Source organism: Scylla paramamosain, chromosome 4, assembly GCF_035594125.1.
Source record: "Scylla paramamosain isolate STU-SP2022 chromosome 4, ASM3559412v1, whole genome shotgun sequence".
Classification (NCBI taxonomy): Eukaryota; Metazoa; Arthropoda; class Malacostraca; order Decapoda; family Portunidae; genus Scylla; species Scylla paramamosain.
The window spans coordinates 31169527-31186837 of NC_087154.1; the positions used below are offsets into that span (position 1 = coordinate 31169527).

Here is a 17311-nt window from a genome sequence, read left to right on the forward strand (position 1 = left end):
CCGCAGCTACAGAGGCGTGTCCAGGGAATGGACTTGTTCTTGTATTTCCTGGGTGTGGATTTTGAGATCATTCAGTGTGAAGGGAGTGTACTTGTTCCTACACTCTTGTATGTGAATAGAAATCCGGTATATTTTAAAGGATTTTTTTCTCTTTACGTATCAAGAGAGGGAGGCTAATGACACGAAATTAAATAGTTAAAAGATAAATCAATAAAATAAAACAACTCCCGCTCACAATGCCGTTCCTTATAAGAAATACTAGATTTTAAAAACCAATCCACAGTCATGTTCTTCCAACAATATTAAACATTTAAGACAACAATGAGGCAAAAGCACTGCGGGGAATTTGAAGGGAGAGGAAAGAATTTAGTAGTTTAGGAAGAAAAGAAAGAAAATGCAAAATACTCTCACGATTCTTAGACTCATCTTATACATAATGGTGCGGGTAATACATGCGGAGACAAGGACACGTAATAGTGCGGGGGAAAGGAGAACCATAATGAACAGACCCATAATACCTTCTCAGAACTCATTGAATCAACTCACTTCTTTCTCGCTACGAGTTGCTCATTATCTAGACACAAAAGAAGAAAGTCTGTATCAGTTCAAGGATGTAATAGCATCGATCCCTCAACCGACCGAGAGTAACAGAAAACTACAGCTGGACTATTACAAAACCATGTGGTGGAAGAAAAAAGCTATTTTACCTGAGCTAGGAATCTCTTGAGACAGACAGTATTCTCATTAGGATACACGTAGAGAGCAAATATAAGCATGAATTAATAGTTTTGTCACGAAAGGTGGATTTACATGATTGCCTCACATTTAAAAGCCACGTGAAATCAAGAAAAACAAAGACAGTTATGCAGCGAAAGGCAAACAGACATGACTGCCTCACACTGCTCCGCTGCCACAACCCATGACCACATCACTTTCTTCACATATAACAAGGGAGAGGTGTTTCTTTTCTCAGGCTTACGAGTTCAATTACGTTTTCCACTCGACGTAAAGCTGAGCCCAGTGAAGTGAAAGGTGTGGCTGGCTGAGCAGGTGACCACAGAGCAGGACGGAGCGGGTGCTTCTGACAATATTAAAAGATATTCTATGATGGAGAAAGTTTAGACGATGAGTTGCTGCCGACGCCAAGTGAGACGAGCACTAATCAATCAATTAATGTGACACACGCTCGCGCGCGCACGCACACACACACACACACACACACACACACACACACACACACACACACACACACACACACACACACACACACACACACACACACTCGTTCCAGTTGCTGAGCGCCAAGACTCTTCACACCTGTTGGGCGCCAGCAGGGCACGCTTTGCTGGCCTTTATCTTTACGGTCGCCGGGAGCACCTTCAGGAGGCACACCAACCTGTAGAGTCTGATAACGCCTCGCCTACACAACCAACCACTAGCCGAGCCCGGGTGTTCCTCTAAAAGGCTGAGTTTTTAGTGTACTATCATTGATAAAAGTATAGCATTAAAAACCTACATAATCTCTCTCTCTCTCTCTCTCTCTCTCTCTCTCTCTCTCTCTCTCTCTCTCTCTCTCTCTCTCTCTCTCTCTCTCTCTCTCTCTCAAAGACATGAGACGCTTTTGCCGTTTTGTACTAGTTTTTTTTTTCATCCAAATACATTTAGACAACATTCTGTAAAATTACATCACCACGTCTCTACTTCCAGATCAAATATAATACGCGGTCCTCCTTAACCAGACAGACACACCTTCCTTCACCACCTGATCCTCGTAATGCCTCCCTCACGTCACTGCACACAACTATACAAGGAATGCACAACCTGAACACCTTACGTATGTACCTACAGCAGCCCACCACCTCACCGCACCTCTCACACTTACGTATACTCCTCATTCACCCACATCTGTTATCTGTACCGTTTCTAATCGACACCCGCACAATATTACGTGGTTTCGAAAAAAAAAAAAAGTTTCCCCCACTTTCCCACTTCGGCTCCCCCTTTACCCTCCTTCCCCCTTCTCTATGATGACGCCCAGGAAAACCATCACACCTTATAATTACTCGTACAGTAGTAGTAGTAGTAGTAAGTTTCACATTCTAATTACGAAATGACGTCACAAGAATACAGGACCTGATTGAAGACCTCGCTCCCCCATCCCTTCAATCCCTCCCTCCCTCCCTCCCTCCCTCTCTGTACTTCATCACTCCTTCCCCTCCCCTCCCCTCCTCCTCCTATTTCTTCCACGCTCCATAAAACGCTCCCACATAAAGTGAAAGGCATCATAATAATTACGTCTCCTAGCAAACCAAACACGCTCACTTATGGTACTTTATCTTGCAATAAAACTTTCACTGCGACCTGTCTTGTGCGTAGATACATAGATAGATAGATAGATAGATAGATAGATAGATAGATACAGACAGACAGATAGATAGATAGATAGATAGATAGATAGATAGATAGATAGACAGACAGATAGATAGATAGACAGATTCAGGTATAGATGGACAGATTAGTTGATAGATAGGTAGATAGATGGATATATAGCTAGATAGATAGATAGACAGAGACAGACAGACAGACAGACAGACAGACAGACAGACAAAGAGATAGATATTTTATTGATCACAACACGCAGCACACAGCATAATTCTAATAACTATACCATGGTCCAACAAACTGTTCTGACATTAAACACATCAGACACGATTAAAAACATTAAGAACATACAAGACACACACACACACACACACACACACACACACACACACACACACACACACACACACACACACACACACCAAAAAAAAAAAAGAAAGAAAGAAACACGTAAAGTATAGCCAGATCTTCAACATACTACTGTTTAATTCAAATATATAAATGACCAATATCTACACTTATTTCATCTAGCAGTCTGTTTCCTTCTTAATTCACCCAATTAGTCGCTTTCCTCTAAATTACCTCTAAAACCATTCAACTGTACGTTTTCCTTATCCTCCTCAAACAAACAAAATAAATGTATAAAATAAAACAAAAAACAAATAAATAAGAAGAAGCCAAAGTGAAACTGAACTAACTATAAAAACTTAAAGAAAAAAAAAAAGACTTGGTAATGACTGGCGTTTTCATGGACAAACTCAAACTCCCATATTGACTTTCATTTTTACCTGGCCGGTCACCTGATCCTCTCCTTCACCTGATCCTCCGGCAGCTGTTCGCCACTCGAATCCTCTCCTTCGTCATGGTGTTTACTTCAAGTCACCACAAGTCACCACACAGCCCACCCTCTCCGCCTCGTTGACTCCCAGGTGCGTGACATCTCCGGAACAACACTGCCCTGACGCGAGTGAAATGCTGACGAAGAGGAAGAGGTAGAAAGACAGAGGAAGGTGAACTACGAGGGGCACGGGGCAGAAATTGAGATAAAACTCGAAAAAAAAGATGGAATTGAAAAAGGTATGGGAAAAGCTGAGAGTCACGTCTAAAACGTGAGAAAGAGTAAATGGTAAAAAGAAGGAATTTTAAAGGGAAGGTGAACTGGGAATGGATACAAGTTAAGATAAAAGCTTGGAAAAAAAAATGGAATTGAAAAGGGTATGGGAAGCTGGGGCTGAGAGTCGCGTCTGAAATGCTGAAGAAGAGGAAATGGTAGGAAGATGAAATTTTAGAAGAAGAGACAACTAGGAAGAGGCGCGGGATGTAAACTGAGATGAAACTGGGAAAAGGAAGATAGAATTGAAAAAGGGTAAGGGAAGCCGGAAGGGAATGTTAGAAAAAGAACTAGTAATAGGACAGATGATTACTAGCTAACTCGAATACAGGCGGACATAAAAAAAAAAAAAAAAAATTAAAAAAAATTAAAAAACGTAAAAAGAGGGACGAACAATTGCAAACGGGTACTTGAGATGAACTAAAAAAGAAAATCATGAAAATTAAATGGAAGGGCAATCTGGAAAAGAGTGATAGGAAGGAGCAACTGGAAGGAAATATAAAGAAATAAAGGAGAGCAGTAATAATTTTATGGAGAGAGAGAGAGAGAGAGAGAGAGAGAGAGAGAGAGAGAGAGAGAGAGAGAGAGAGAGAGAGAGAGAGAGAGAGAGAGAGAGAGAGAGAGAGAGAGAGAGAGAGAGAGAGAGAGAGAGAGAGAGAATTTTTCCTCCCTTCCTTCCAACCGGCCAAGATTCAAGGGCGTTCGGAGGCAAACAAGGGACAATAAAAATCCCAGGAATTGCTAAAAAAAAAAAAAAAAAAAAAAAAAACGGAGCCCAACACCCAAATACGTGCAAGTCCAGCTGAGGGAGAGTCGCCGATCAGGGACCCGTCACTCTCACCAGCACACTCACACCTGACTGTCCTTCCTTGTCATGTGTGTGTGTGTGTGTGTGTGTGTGTGTGTGTGTGTGTGTGTGTGTGTGTGTGTGTGTGTGTGTGTGTGTGTGTGTGTGTGTGTGTGTGTGTGTGTGTGTGTCTCTCTCTCTCTCTCTCTCTCTCTCTCTCTCTCTCTCTCTCTCTCTCTCTCTCTCTCTCTCTTTCCACTGTGACCAACACTGGACACACTCTGAGCTCCGGGGAGAAACAAAGAAAGAACTGGACTAATCTATCAGCTTAATAACAAAAACGAAAAGGTCATCTTGTAAAAAAAAATAAAATCCTGAATCATGAAGAATAACAAGAACGGCAATAATATTATTAATGGATACAAGAATACGATCTAGTAAGTACCATTCAATTAGGGATAGCTTCGGTAAATTTAACCAGCTTTTTTTATTTTGTATTTATTCATAATCTTATTTTATTTATCTAATTATCTATTTTTTGACATCTTGAGGAGGCACACAGCGGCTAATGGCAGTGAGCGTGGCGCCTGGAGAGGAAGCCGTGCCCGTCGCTGCCACGTCACCTTCATTACGCCTCATCATCGTATCGGTATCGGAGGCCCGTCACCTGGCCCTGCTCCTCCTTATAATACGGCGTCTCGCTCTCCACTCTTAACGCTAAGTCTCACAGCATATCCAATGAATGTGTCGCTGCCTATTGTCTGTTGCACGTTTCTTTACTTCAGTATAGTGCTCACACAAGGTTTGCTGTACAGAGCTGCCGGCAGGTATGAGTTACGACGCGGGAAATGACACAGAAGACTTGGTTCACTAAGCCTCCAAGGACGTTTCGAAGCCTGGTGAGGGCGAACATGCCACGGCAGGCGAAGGAATAACAGACTACGGCGAGGTGAGGCAGCTGATGCAGGAGGAACTGGGCACAGTGAACAATGCGCACGTTCTGTCAGCTTCCAATTTCGCTTACAAGCAGAACAGACGTCAATGTGTCACGATCTTATGTACAGCATATGATTAATTTACAGTTTACAAGAAGCACGTGAATAAAGTAATTGAAATAAATTATTATTTTCTAGTTTCTATTCTAGTATCAATTCTTTTTACCTTTTCACAAGTAAGAAAAACTTTTTCATTACAATAATCATTACTTGACGATTACAGTGAGGAAGACTCCGCGAGACATCACTGTTATTTATTGTGATGATTTCTGAGCCACGCAGTGTTTAGTGACAGAAGAAAAACCGCCCCCACACTGCTGTCTCTGCTTCCTGGGTCGCGGCGCCGCGGGCAGGCGTCATTCACACCTAACGGCCTTGCTCCTCTGATTCCCGGGCGGCGATGAACCGATGACCCGCGCCACCCTGGGACCTGCGGGAGGGAGGGAAAGTGATGCACGCCCCCAAGACAGGCCAGGCGGAGGGCGGAAACTGTCTGGCCAGGAGTTTGCTTCCACAGGCAGGGGAGGGCCGAGGCCGGGAGGGGGGAGGCGGGTGGGGAGGGAAAGTAAACACGCGGCTGTCTCGGTGCTCTGCTGGGACAGACCAGGAGGCGGTGCTGGCTGGGCGGAGAACACTCGTCAGATCGTAGAGTCAGGCACTGAGTAACACGCAGACCACCAGATACTGTTATGCTAACAAGCCGCTTGACATAATAATGATAATAATAATAACAATAATAATAATAATAATAATAATAATAATAAGATTAGAGAGAGAGAGAGAGAGAGAGAGAGAGAGAGAGAGAGAGAGAGAGAGAGAGAGAGAGAGAGAGAGAGAGAGAGAGAGAGAGAGAGAGAGAGAGAGAGAGAGAGAGAGAGAGATTCAATAAATCACATCCTTATTTCAGCCCAACCCGCAACACTATACACACAATCAGCAGCATCCTGGCTGCTCCAGGATGTCCCGAGCGTTCGTGCCGGAAAGGGATCCGCAGTTCCAGCAGAGACAGAGTCACGAGATAAGAGTGCCAGCCGGAGCGTGAGGGAGAGCGGAGCGTGAGGGAGTCGGTCTTCGGGGCCAGTCACAGTATATACCTGCCGCCCGCCCCGCCGAGCCTCACTCTCCCCTGCGCTGCCTAACAGTTCGCACTTCCCTGAGCGTTCGCTGCCGCGCCTCCACCTCTCTCTCAGTCGTCGCTTCTGCCGCTCCTCGCCTCCTGAGCGAGTCTACACTGACACTGGACTCCCCTGACAGTTTGCCCACCGAAAGACACACTCACATCGCGACAAATCTGCTGAGAAAATAATTGTCACTGATTACTGCATCAAGCGATTCTTAATAAAATCCTGAGTAGTGACCATCAGCCAAGGCACACATCAGCGGGCCTTCATAAGTAAACCATTGTACATATCGTGAAATAATCGTCTGGTGAGTGGTGGTGGAAACACTCGCCGCCTGCTTAATATAATCGTTCCAGTGTCTACCTTAACCTCATCAGAAGCACTAAGGCAAACTCTTGCTAGAGGGCGAAGTGCTTAACGCCGCCACCTGGACTCTGCAGTTGTCACGCCGGGGAAAGAAAACCTTGTGGCAGAAGTGTTGTGCTTTGGCAAGATTTAGAAAAAGTTGTAGAACGAGTGGTCTCCTGTGCAGCAGCGTACCACGAGGAGGACACACGGCACACCATGACCAGGTAAGGCCCACCACACCCGTCGCCTCAGCCACGGGTGCAGTTCACCTGTGCACCACTACACCTGACTGCACCTATTATGTCCACTCACATTATTTACCTTTAACTTCCAGGATGAGTGAACAACTCATTAACTCAAACAAATACAACAACGTCACAGTTCCTACAGAAGGTAAAACAAACTACATCTAAATTCCTGACGCCATAAAAATAATGTTATTATCCACGCCATGTTTAAGTAACAACCAAGTAAAAACATAAAAGGGAGGAGGCGGCGCTGGGACACGCGAACACCCTGTTGACCTCTGAAGGCCGCGGGGCGCGCGCACGCTCCCCACCAGAGACAAGCCAGAATCGCTCACAACAACGAGGGACACGGGAGCACACACATGCGGAAGACAGGCACAGTTAACTAACAGATGCACATTGAGCAAGACAAACACTTGAAGGGAAAATGTATGCACGATGCAACAGATTGTATACGTAAACATGAGCGAGGAACGATGAAAAAATTAATGCTTAGGATGTGGTTACAAAAAATATTACACAAACTTGATTAGCGCTCAAAACCTCAAAGCAAACCCCGGTGCCCCTGCATACAAATTATCCGCCAATGAATTTGCTAATCGAGACGCCGACAGAGGCGGCTCACTTAGCGTACAGTTACACGAGTGAGGAGAGAATCAACACGCTGCGGGAGGGAGGTGAAGGAGGGACCAGGTGTTCGAAAACGTGAGGAATTAATGAGGTAACGGCGGCGCATCGCAGTCTTCCCTCAGTAACCGTAGACTTGAGGCCACGCCATGACAAGCAGCAGGAGGGAGTAACACAGGCAGGATCCGAGCAACAGAGAAGACAGGAAAAAAAAGGAGAGACGGGCAGAAAACACTGAGATGAATGGGCAGGGAAGGAATGATGTGGTGGGAGTGCGTTTTGGTAACCAGGTGTGGCAAGGAGTGTGTGGCGCAGGCAGGTGTGGAGCAAAGGTGAGCCTCGCGTTAGGGTCAAAGAGTTGCACGAAGTTCATTGGAGTTTATTGAGGCCTGGGAAACAGCACAGCACCGCCCGTTTTCTTTGTGCGGATGTATTCAGGGATCGAGGCATAGAAGGCTGCCGTGGCTCTCGCAATGCCGCACCGAGAGGCAATGAACTAAGACATCTCAAGTCAGTACATTCTGATATCTTAGAACACTTTTTTCCAATATACATTCGTGCAATATTCTAATACTTATCTAACCCTTCCAATGTTTGTGACAGTATGATGTCTGTTGAACTTGTAACTGATTAACCCTACATAGTAATTCAATTACGAATAAAAAAATAAATGTCTGGAAAGATTTCAACGACTCCATCACCCCATTTACTGTCAGCGCTGTATCAATACATTCTAAACTTGCACTCAACATTTTTTTTTTCTCGGAGCTTCAATACAAACTATAGTGTCCAAATTAAATTCAAGGCACACACTACCTCGCACCCACTCAACAATCTAAGGTACAGATGCTCCACCACCCCCGCATTCCGTAACCTTCAGAGCGGCTCTCAGGACCCCGCCACTGACTTCCTAAAAACACCAGGTTACTCATTCACTCTCCCTCCTACAGGCAACACCCTCACCTAGGTCAGGAACCAGCCAAGTGTGTGTGTGTGTGTGTGTGTGTGTGTGTGTGTGTGTGTGTGTGTGTGTGTGTGTGTGTGTGTGTGTGTGTGTAGGAGGCTGCTCTGTGACCATTCTGATTGCCAGGAAACAAAGGAAGACGGAATGAGCGAGTAATTTGCAAACTAGTTCAGCTTTTCACGCAAGGCGCAGGAAGAAAGAGGAGGGACCAGGAAGAGAAGGAAAGGAGAGAGGGAGAGGGAGAGATGGGAAAGAGGGAGGGAAAGGGCAGGTGCACAAAAGCCTTCATCACAGGTGGCTGATTCCTGTGACTTACTTATTTGAACTTCCCTCAAGCTGCGTCTCCCTCTGCGCTTCCGTTTCTGTCGTTGTGCACAGCTGTGGACCACACCCTTGAACTCTTCGGCGCCGCATCTCCACTACACTGAAAAGGCTCTACATTAGTTGAAGACACGCATATAAAGTTTTTTTTTCTTTTATGGTTCTTTTGACAGATTAACAAGATTTCTACACTATTAACAGGAGGAACACTCTTGACAACCCGGGTAATCATCCCTGTGGTCTTTGAAAATAGTCGTGGTGAGACAACGAAGCGTTTCAAAATACTGGCCTTAGTCTGTAGCAGTATTTCCCGTCTGCTCATGTCCCTGTTTCTCCGTTCCCTGTCTGTCTGTTTGTGTCATTGTTTGTCTGTAGTACCTCATGTCCGTTTATGTATTCTGTCTCATTTTTTCTGTCTGTCTGTCTGTCTATTTCTGTCACTGTCTGTGTCTGTCTGTCCATCTATCCATCTATATATATGTGTCTATGTCTGTCTTCCTGCCAGCCTACCTGCTTGTCTATTTATTCTCGTCTCTCTCTCTCTCTCTCTCTCTCTCTCTCTCTCTCTCTCTCTCTCTCTCTCTCTCTCTCTCTCTCTCTCTCTCTCTCTCTCTCTCTTTCTTCACTAATTTCATCCATATTTGAGCCTCTCCATTCCAGTTTCCCTCCACACTGTTCAATAAGTAGCCTCCATCACCCACACTTTTACCACCACATAACCCGAAGCTGCTTTCATTCAGACTTCACGACACATGCTCCCCGTTAGACAATACGTACGCTGAAGGCACAAGTTGTACTGTTAAGGGCAGATGGTGTGTCTTTTATCGTGTTACTTAAGTACCTCTCGAAGACTCACGTCACGCCTCAATTGCTGCACACCTGATGGATGTAACAGTCGCAGGTAAAGGTGTAGTAACAAGGTAACGTGTTGGTGATTTGACCCACACTCACTCCGTTAGCGAAATGCGAGCAACAAATATAGAGATAAATAAAACAGAATGAAAAATTAAATGAATGAATAAAAAAACTGTCATTGCAAACGTCCACTATTTACGTCCATCCGAATTTGAATGTGAATCTCTCTCTCTCTCTCTCTCTCTCTCTCTCTCTCTCTCTCTCTCTCTCTCTCTCTCTCTCTCTCTCTCTCTCTCTCTCTCTCTCTCTCTCTCTCTCTCTCTCTCTCTCTCTCTGCGTTCAGTGTACCATTAATAAGAGTACTGTAAGTCCTGTAAATTACCAATCACTAGCGGCACAGATCTATGTATTTATATTGTCAGTATCAACACAATTATTGAAATGCTCAACTTCGCGTTTCTTGTTACTCTGACGATTAATATAATGTTAATTCAAACACAAATAAATCATATAGAAGAGAGCTGAGTCACTACAAAGACGAATGGGTAAGCAGGCAAGAGTTTAGATGTAATACATTAACAAGGTTGAAATGATAGTGATAAAAGAACATTAACACAAAAAAAAGTACTCGTACTGCCTGGAAGAGCCAGAAGAAAAAAAAAGTAAACAAAAGCTGGTTTTTACACACAAGCATTTACCATTGTTCTTTTCCAAGGGTTACCCGGAGACTGCGGCACAAAAGTTAACAGGGTCATGTGCAAATATTAAACTGAGGCTCACTTTCACCTACTCAGAGATGGATGAAGGGAAAAAAAAAAAAAAATAATAAAATAATTGCACACCCTGAGCATAATTCAACATCAAACAATAACTATATAAATTTCCCATGAGTCTCTTCGTCTTTTTATTCCACCCCTGTCCATCCATCTTGCCATTGTTTTCCCTCTGTGCGTACACTACATATGGCCCGCCTCATTAAGCCTAATTTCACTCTTGCCTCATCTGTCACGTGTTCTGCATCACGTTCCGTTGAAATCAAGCTTCACCACAGTACGCTTAGATCATCACTTTCTCCCTAAGCAGTGCACGGCGCCCTCCCCTCGCGTCTACTTCCTCCATGCACTCAAAGCCGGCAGGAAGATGGGAGCAATCAGTAACTTTTGCTTTTATTTGCTTCATCCCCACCTTCTCCCTCTCTCTCCTTCCCTCCATCCCTTCACCTTCCCCGCCTCGCTCCTTCCCGTCAGCCAACAGTGAGGAGCGCCTGGTCGTCTCACTGCAACGGTATTGACACTTCAGCTTAATTTCCTCGTCGAGTCAATGACGTGCGACGGGAAAGTGAGATGCAAAAAAAGAGTCAACACACCACTCGATACCGCAACACCTGAACGAAGAGACCGCAACCTTAAGGGGACTCCTGAGACGCGGCTGCCTACAGTACATACACATCGCCACCGCTGTTGTCTGGCCGCCGCAGGAAGTGTATCGCGGTGTGTCGGGTCTGTCGGCAAACCCATCAATCGCCCTGAGTCCACGGCGCGGCATGTGAAGGGACCTAATGACCCACCTAGGGGGACGCCCCTCACTTAGCGCCCCGCTGAGTGTCAACACCGACCAAGCGGGACGGATGTGACCTTGGGGAGCGATGGAGCTGCACTGCACGGACTCTGCCTTAAAGCCGAAAGTAATCGTGGCGTGTCTCACTCACGCCGGTGACTCCCGCTGTGGGATGATGGAGGTTCACTGCATTACGCCGATACCGCTTGCCGTTTAGTCCCTTACTGTATTCATTAATGATTTATTGAATTTAGCATTTATTGTTGTATGAGAACGTTCTGCCTGAGATTTAAGTCTACTTCTCTACCACTTAAAACATTCACCTCCGTTGTAACGACAAAATCTTGGTGACGCGCGTCATATCAAGCATGCATTGACAAAGATTTTTAGTCTCTATCTAGTCTTAATGCAAAAGAGTTCGAAGATTCTTTTCTTGAAGAAATTTCCACACACCTATAACGGTTTCAGTTTATTTGTATACCAATCTATCTGTGGATGTATACTAACTTATTATCAATCTTAATATATCGATCTATATAAGTATCATTTGATGTAATAGATTCTGTGGTGTGTGTGTGTGTGTGTGTGTGTGTGTGTGTGTGTGTGTGTGTGTGTGTGTGTGTGTGTGTGTGTGTGTGTGTGTGTGTGTGTGTGTGAGAGAGAGAGAGAGAGAGAGAGAGAGAGAGAGAGAGAGAGAGAGAGAGAGAGAGAGAGAGAGAGAGAGAGAGAGAGAGAGAGAGAGAGAGAGAAACTATGCACAGTAAACAAAACGAAACCCTATGCCTATGTAATGAACCTTTCCGCTCTCTAACACACACACACACACACACACACTCACACACACAGAGATGCGACACGATAACAAAACTGACCCTGAATGGAAAGTGGGAATGAGGGGCAGTGCACAGGAAGTGACGGGAGGAAGGGAACACTAGCGGGGAGAAAGTAACAGAGAGACGAGCCCCGCGGTCCAGTTCTCATAGTGTTCATCTCTCTCCCCCCCCGTGACACTCCCCCAATCTCATCCTCCCCCAGCACAACTAAATGCCTTCTCTCTCTCTCTCTCTCTCTCTCTCTCTCTCTCTCTCTCTCTCTCTCTCTCTCTCTCTCTCTCTCTCTCTCTCTCTCTAGCTTTCATCATCATCTCTGTAATTCTCTTCTCTAGCTTTCCTTCCAAAGTCCTTATTATCTTGTCCGCCTCTTCTTCTTTTTCTTCTTCTTCGTCATCTTCCATCATCACCATCTTCTTTCTTGTGTTTCTCCAGTCCCATTTCCGCTTCGTTCTCTCTAATTCCCTTTTATTCCTTTCGTTCGTCTGCTCATCATCACCTTCTGTTTCTCCTCCTCCTCCTCCTCTTCCCCATCACTCACTACCACCTCTCTTCTTCCTTTCCTTCGTCATCTTCCACTATTTCCTCCACATCCTTCCCTCTGATTCCCTTCTCTTTCTTTTCTTCATCAGCCGTCACCGCCCTCTCCTTCCTTTACTTCTTTTCTCCTTATCTCTTGATCTCTTTTCCTTCTTTTTTTTTTCTTTCGTCATTTCCCATAATCTCCTCCTCTCCTTCCCTTCCTTTACAGTGTCAGCATTTCTCATTCTTGTTCTTTTTTTTTCTCTTGTTTCCTTCTTTTCCATCGTCAGCCTCCATCACTACCTCTTCCTTTTCTTCTTTTCTCTCTTCCCTTCCCTTTTATCTATTTCGTCAGTCCGTTTTCTCCTCCTTTTTTTCTATCCTTCCTTCCTTTCTTTTCCATTGCTAGCCTCCATTACCACCTCCACCTCCCCCTATTCCTCTTTTTTTTCTCTCTCTCTCTCTCTCTCCTCCCTTCCCTTCCTTTCCATCTATACTCTCCATCATCATCATCATCATCATCTCTTCTTTTCTCTCCTCCTTTCCCTTCCTTTTCATCACTACTCTCCATCACCATCTCCTCTTCTTTTCTCTCCTCCCTTCCCTTCCTTTTCGTCGCCAGCCTCCACCTCCACCTCCCTCCCTCCACTTCCCCTCCCTGGCAGATGCTGGTGTGGACATAGCGGGCTCAGAGGCGTATAGTGGATCCTGCTCTACTTAGTATGGATGCACAAGGTCGTTTGTCTGTCTGTCTGTCTGTTTGTTTGGCTGTCCGTCTCCTAAACGTGTAAAAAACGTGTTTGGTTTCTTCTTTTTAAAACGACTGTCCTTTATTTTATTTTATTTTTCGACATTACTTGAAGGTTTGTCTTTCTTTCATAAGGGAGCTCCTATACTGCACCTTCCATATCAGCTAAATATGGTTTGTCATGCTTTGTATTTACACAGTCCAGAGTGATAGATGCCGCTTCTTCTCTTTCTCCTAAGCAGATTGTCTTTTTATACCAGTCTCACGTCCCCGAGAGAAGTTTTAATAGACGCCAGACACAGCATCGTGAAAAGGCAAGATCGTCTGTCACACTTTATATTCATGCAGTCCAAGGGGATAAAAGCCAATCCTGTTTTCTTATCTCTTCGACAAACGATCGTCTTTTTAACCCTTCCGCATTTTCAGGGGGGACTTTTATCATACCGTATCATGCGTATGTGGCAGATTAGACCGCCTGTCACACTGTATTTACACAGTCAGTGCGAAGCGACAGACACCTACTCCGTTTTCTCTCCAACAAACTATCGCCTTTTTAACACTCCCAGATCCTCGAGAAAACTTTTCAAACCTATGTGAAAAGAACAAACACCTCATCTTTCACACCGCTAATCATGACGAGCGTCTTTTCCAGGTACGTTTTCCTTTCTGAAGTCCCTCAAAGCGCCGCCTGTATCTGAGAGGTCCCAGCTACCCTGCCTTGGGGACGCGGCTCGATCTCAAGAGAGGCAACGTCAACAGGCACAAATTTTTTTCCTCCCCTTATATTCTTAGCGCCCCGGGAGTCAAGGTTGTCGACCCTCGCGTTCCTTCGCTTACACATTCATTGTCTTGTCCCGCTACGTAAGGTTGAGGGAGCAGGAGCGAGCGAGAGTGCGTGGCAGTGAAGATGAGCGAGTGAGAGTAAACTGAGGAAGTGAGTTTATGTTATGAGGAAAGGGAGCGAGGATTCAAGAGTGGCGTGGGGAATGACTGGTAAAGCTGTCTTCAAATTAAATGCGAGTCAGTACGGATAAGAAATTGCAAGGCTGAAATGAGTTAATGAAAGTAAGAAGCGCAACAGAAGGTGGTGTGGTGAGTGACTTGACTGATACAACTGCCATCAAATTAAGTGTGTGGATGAGCTGGTTGTGCATGTAAGTGTGATGAACAAGGGTGAGTGATTACGGGTCAGTGATAGTGAATGTTACGAGTGAACGGGAAGTGAAATGAGCAGTCTATAATGATGAGACGGATGAGTACGTAGGAATGAGAGTGGAGAGAGTGATGAGTGAGTGAGTGAGTGTGAAGTGGAGAGACTGATGAGGGAGACAAGTGAGTGAGTGAGTGTGTGTGAAACAAGTGAAAAGAGAGAGAGAGAGAGAGAGAGAGAGAGAGAGAGAGAGAGAGAGAGAGAGAGAGAGAGAGAGAGAGAGAGAGAGAGAGAGAGAGAGAGAGAGAGAGAGAGAGTGAGTGAGAGCAACCGTCTTATCACCGGAAGAATTACTACTTAAATCACCCACATTACGCAAAGAAAGAAAAAAAGAAAAGAAAGAAAAGATAAAATGAACAGGAAAAAAAAAAAGACCTCCCAGCTTCCTCGTCACCATCACGACCCTCATCAGCTCCCGGTGCGTGTAATGTAATTTCAATCATTAACCTCACTAACAGTTCTTCTCGACGTGTACAGGAATATTCAAGCCCCTACTGCCAATTACCCTCGTTACGACAGATGGCCTTAATGGTGCGGCGGGGAGGAAAGGCCAACACTCAAAAACTACTTAACTACTTGTCAACGACACTCGCGAGCTCAGCCAATTACCCGTAGCTCGTCTTATCGCAGTGAAGTTGTTCAGTAATAACGCAAACAGAATGACTTTTTTTTTTTTCTATTTCTTCAATTCCTGTTTTCTTTTTCGCGCAAATTGTCATGTATATATATTTCTTTCTGACTCTTGGACTTGTTTGTTTTTGTTATCATTTTTTTTTTTTTTTCATCGCGTGCCGGTAACCTCCGTCGTCCCGTCACGTGTAATGGAAGCTTCTCCTTGATGTTCGACTTTGATTCTGGTTCACGGTAGTTTGTCGGTGGGAGAAGTAACGCTCTCTGGTGACTCTATCCGGCAACACACAACCTTGATACAGAAGCGACATCAACTCAGTTCCAACTCTTCAAGAGCGAATAGTAATATTTAACTCAATACTCATCTTAAATTCAACTCTAATAAAGACATTTGGTCGTAGGTTACTTTCTTTGATCACGTTCGGCAACACAAGACATTTATATTGCAGCTCCACAACTCAATTCCAAATCTCCAACAGCGAATAATAGTCTTTAACACAATACAAGCCTTTAACTCAACTATAATGGTGGTTTAATAGAGAGAAGTGTTCCGTCGCAAGTTACTCTTTAGTTTGGTCACGTCAGGCAGCTCCCATAACTATACTCCAAATCTCCAAAAGCGAACAGCAGTCTTTAACATAATACTAGGCTCTAACTGAACACTACATAATGGCAGTTTAACAGAGACAAGCGTTTCATCGTTGGTTACCCTGTTGTTTGCTCACGTCCCTGATGCTACGCTCCACCAGGAAAGTAGTCAGGTAGTGCACACAGCCTACAGGTATCCACACAGTCTACAGGTGAACGTCAGGTTGCTTCCATGCCCTCGGGAGAAACAACCGGGGCCTCAGTAAACACCAGCATCCGTAGAGTTTTCCTGATGCCGCCTATAATCGACCTCTCTCAGGGCCAGCCGGCATCCAGGTACCCCCTCTTCCTCCCACAACTCCCGCAGACGAGGAAGAAACCGCCAAGAAAGCATGAGAACCAATACTCGGAGAAACCTCGTGTTAAGAGTGTACGGCGGGTGATTAACAAAGGTGTGGATGGTTGCGGTGAAAGGGAGAGAAAAGCGAAGCGTGCCAGAAAAAGAGAGAGAGAGAGAGAGAGAGAGAGAGAGAGAGAGAGAGAGAGAGAGAGAGAGAGAGAATATATCTTTTCCTTTTTTTTCGTCTCGTGATGGCGGAACTATTTCAAACATTACCATTCGTCTAATTATTCTTTTCTTTTTTCTTTTTTGCTTCACGGTGCGATTCATCCCGCGCTCCAGATGCTTCCCTCATTCATCACTCCCTCCCTTTCATTCCCCCATCTCTCCTTTTTTTTTTCTTACCCCCTAATTCTTACCTGAAAAAAGAAAAGCTTCCTCTTTCACATCTACTTCTCACGAAAGCACAAGTAATCGGAACAGGAGAGGGAGACTCAGACAAATAGGTAATATGGGTGTTATCTCTTCACTCCTTCACTCACTTAGTCAATTGTTCCGCTGCGGTTACCTGGGCTATTAACTGACTAATTGACTGATTGACTGGTTACAGACTAGAAAAATATACAATAGGAGGAGGGTCTTGGTTTATTATTAGTCATCTCTGCCTTCATCGCCATTGCATTTGTCATCTTCATTAAATTCATCACTCATTATTTTATCATTGTTTGTACCGTCACTGAATTCACCAGTGCAGATATTGACGTCTTCCTCGTAACTATCTATCATCACCACTACTTTTCTGATCGTCACCACTATCATCATCACTCATCACTATCAGTAACCACAAGTTATGATGTATCTGTCATCACATTCATTACCATTATTTCGAAACATCTGTACTAAAAAACATTATTCACCACTTTCGTCACCATCAGTGCAAGAGGTCTCACTCTCTCTCATTGCAACCAACACACCCAAAACTGTCACCATTAATCACTGTTTCATCACCATTATCTCAAAATCACCACTATCATTACTACCACCATTATAATTCATCCCAACCTGACCACCACCACCACCACCACCACCACCACTAACAGTCTCAAGGTCTTTAATTTTTTTTCCCA

At 44.7% G+C, this 17311-nt stretch overlaps 1 long non-coding RNA gene across 2 annotated transcripts in view; it reads right to left on the bottom strand.

The window, feature by feature from the left end:
• LOC135099995 (uncharacterized) overlaps positions 1–17311 on the bottom strand; it is an 86044-nt gene that overhangs the window by 25436 nt on the left and 43297 nt on the right. The window contains exons 2-3 of one of the 2 annotated variants that reach the window (XR_010268474.1): positions 8900–9007; positions 4571–5705 (exon numbers count right to left, since the gene is read on the bottom strand). This is a non-coding gene — a long non-coding RNA (uncharacterized LOC135099995). Of the gene's footprint in view, positions 1–4570; positions 5706–8899; positions 9008–17311 lie in introns of those variants that run through there. The other variant, XR_010268475.1, reaches the window with a different exon arrangement.